Source organism: Rhinopithecus roxellana, chromosome 3 (genome assembly GCF_007565055.1).
Source record: "Rhinopithecus roxellana isolate Shanxi Qingling chromosome 3, ASM756505v1, whole genome shotgun sequence".
NCBI classification, from domain to species: Eukaryota; Metazoa; Chordata; class Mammalia; order Primates; family Cercopithecidae; genus Rhinopithecus; species Rhinopithecus roxellana.
In genome coordinates, this window is record NC_044551.1 from 74834462 (window position 1) to 74838285 (window position 3824).

A 3824-nucleotide genomic window follows, 5' to 3' on the forward strand; every position below is an offset into this window, starting at 1 on the left:
CCTGTCACAGTCAGCATACCTGGCTGTGTGCAGTGGCCAGACCCCACACTCGCTAACTCATGCACCCCTTACTGCTCTGTGCCTGTCTTTCCCTTGGCAGGCATGGGACCTGGGCTGGATCCTCTGACATTACCACAAATGTGGAGAGTCTGAATGAAGGTAAACCCTATATTGAAGAAAGCTAAACTGAGAGGGAAGCCAAATCCTGTTTGTTTCATCTCAGTCTCTGGATCTAGCCATGCTTGGGCTTTTCAGTTATATGAATCGAACAATAATAATACTTTTTATTGATAAATTGTTAATTCTTCATTATTATTTTCCTCATTTATTATATCATCAGTAATTCTTAATAACAAGAATTTATAACAAGAACATGTTTAGTTCTTAAACCTGTTTCAATTTATTTGTGATTACTAAAGAAGCCTAAGACAATGGTATGTAAAATCATCAAATCTAGAACTCAGAATTTCAGATCTTTTTTGACCTTAACCCAGTGTTCTTTGCAAACTTAATAGAATGGCTAAGACTGGGCCATTATATCGAATAGCGCTGCCTCCTTATCTAGAAGTATAAGTGAGTTGTAAGAACCAGTGCAATTGTGTTGTTCTAGCTACATGCGTGCTTGACACTCTTCTAATTATAGATGACAAATTAATTACCAAATAAGCAAATCAGAGAATCACAACTACTGGGAGTTTTTATCATGAGAAATCTCCTGCTGAGATGGTAAAATTATTAGGCAAATAAGTACAAGGCTAGAACTAGCATCAGAAAGGACTCAACTTACCCATCAGTTTTCTAGACAATATGTATATTTTGAAGGCATGAAGAATTATATATAGTATAATATTCTTTTTTTTAAGTCAACAAATATTTATTAAACACCTGCAGTTACTGGAAGGAGGCCATGATGCTGGACACACTGTCAAAGTCTATCTTCTCCACAAGGTTCTTGGGCTTAATGTTCTCTTCCTGGCTACAGTGAAGATCTGCCCTGACTCATCAGCATTCCAGGTGTATTTTCTCATCCACACCTTCAGTTGGCTGTCCGACAGATACCCAGGCATCTCGGCCAGCAGCCAGCGGTCAATGTGCTGGTGATACCCACGACGGGCAGATAAGCATTCAGACAGAGTCTTCAAAGCCAGTTATACCTTCCAAGAGGTCCATGTTTTCATCCATGGCTTGCCAGAAGGCCTGAAAGAGGCTGGTCTCCAGGTCCTTGAGGTACAAAATGTGTCGGATGGCCACTCTTCTTGATGTGCCTGGCCAATCATCCACTTGCACAGCGTGAAGTTGGTATGTGGCAGGTTGGTAAGGGCCTTCAGCTGGATCTGGGCAGTGATCGTGGTCTGAAAAAATGCTGGGTTGCACTGGTACAGCTTCAGGACAGCTGGGTTGGCTTCCAGATCATAGGCACTCTCTTTGACCTGCATCTCCACATAGCTCTCCAGGGTGGCCAGCTTCTCAGGATTGTTCCTGTTGATACTCTTGAGCAGCTTGCCCACACTGGCTCTCATCTGCTCAAATATCAACATGACTGCTGTCACTTTCCACAGCGAGGGCTGGAAGTGAACACTGGACTGGCACGGTGTCCTCAAATACAGCATTCTTATCATTTACTCATTTTAAGGGAGTTTGTATAAAATGCATTTTTGTTCAAAAATAAAAAGGGTTCTATTGTCATACTTGTTTTTTATAAGCTCCTGTTGTATATTATATGTTGGTATATCTGAATAAGAGCGCTTTTTAAAATCAGGTCTTAATTGGTAAATCCTTTCTGTATGATGGTACAGTGTATACTCCATTTTCAAACCCAGAAAAATGCATGTCCTTTTTTTATATCAGTACTTTGGATATGTGATAGACATCTTTGTGTTTTGGTGTTTCAAAATTTTTAAGGCTATGAACAGGAATCATATTTACCATTATCAATGATTATATTCTCTTAATTAAATCACTATACTATAAAAACACTCCAAATAGATTTGCTTATTCTAGCCTGTAGATGTGATTCAAAAATAAAAAGGAGGTTCTTGGGAGGCCACTAGTGGCCTTTTCATGCACCTAAGTTATTTCCCTGGTGGAATAAAGACCATTAGGGGACTAAAGGAAGAAGCTGCTGCTAAGTTCTGGCCCTGAAGATAATTTGCATCTGGGTCTTTTTGTGAATTGAGTTTGAGGCACTGGGGTTGATGACATCTAGGCCTAATCATCACTCTACAGAGACCACATCTTTGAGAATATTACTGTCTGTGCCTAAGAATGTTTTAAAGTTCAACTACTCTCTGTAGCACTATGTTTCTTGGAGATGAACTATGGAACACCTGAATTCAAATCACCAGGAATGCTTCTTAAAAATGTAGATTTCCAGGACCCACCTAGTGCAGTGAATCAGAAACTATGGGAATGGGACCAAATTAGTACTTCTAAAATAAGTACTCACAGTTGATTCTTACTCACATTAAAGTTTGTGAAGTATTGCTGTAGGCTACATCAACTTTGAGCTACATGTAGGTGACAGTCTGGGAAACAAGCTCTAATACAAAGTCTATGGATTAAATTGTCATTCAGCTTCCTAAATATTTGATTTTATATAACATCTGGATGAGAGTTAAAAGATGCATGGTAATTTTGAAAAATAATATGCTGATTTAATAAACTAAAGAAGAAAGCTTAGAACAAAAGATTTTATGCAAATGAGAATTCAGGGCCAACTCAGTGAATGACAAGCTATTCTTTTAACTCTCCCAAATCATATTCTCTAGGTACTTTAATAGAAGAAAAAATGAAAGCACAGCTGTTTCCCTTTGCTTTTTTAATAAGTCAATTATGCCCATTTTAATTATCCAATTTAACACATCCAACAATTAAGGCATTCAGATTTTGGTGCTAACAGTCATATTAAAACAACTCATATCCTGTCTTCCCCTCCAAACATCTGTAAACTATAATTTATGTGATAATATAGCTACCCACTTATTGTAATTGGCGAGATAGAATAGCCATTCTTGAAGACAATGGTTTTCAACTGTGACCGCACATTAGAAACACCGGAACAAATTGAAAAACATGAGCTATACCTGTATTCCATTGTCAGCCAACTAAATAAAGATCGCTGGAAAAAGTGAGTGCCCAAAAATATTTTCTTAAATTCTCCAGGTGATTCTACTGTGGCTAGGCCTAGGATTCACTCCTCTGGGGCATTTCTCAGGCAGTGCCTTCTCTGACTCGATAAATGAAGTTCAGCCAAGAATAATCAGTGGAAAGATTGCCTGAAGTCAATGTTCATTACTTTCCAGGCTACCATCTTCAATTAACCCAGGTTGGCAGAGTAAAAGTGGAGTGCTAGGACAGGATTGTAATGCCCTAGCAGACTTACTGTTTTCAAATTTCCCTTCTGTACTCTCATGTACTTTACAATTAGTCAATTATATCTGTATTATTCCAACTACTACTACGATGCCTGAAAAACAGGCTGGCATTTTTGAAAAAGAGTTCTAGATTCCTATCATTTTAAAGTGGAAAATTATCTGGTTCTTACTAACTTGCATTGAGGAATTATGAAAAAGATGTTTTAAAACTAATCTGCAGTCACTGTAAAAGATGAATATATTCCTATGGATGCATGGGAATTCTATTTTATTTTAGAGAAAGGATCTCACTCTGCAGCCTAGGCTGCAGTACAGTGGATTGATCATAGCTCACTGCAGTCTTGAATTTCTGGGCTCAAACAATCATCTGCTTGGCCTCCCAAAGTCTTGGGAGTATAGGCTTGAGCCACTGTACCTGGCCTGAAATTATTTTTTAAAAGGAAAACTATT

The 3824-nt window shown here is 38.3% G+C and overlaps 1 pseudogene; it reads right to left on the reverse strand.

Annotated features, from left to right (window-relative positions):
• Window positions 1–888: 888 nt before the first annotated feature.
• On the reverse strand, window positions 889–1538 carry LOC104669203 (annotated as a pseudogene).
• Window positions 1539–3824: the final 2286 nt, after the last annotated feature.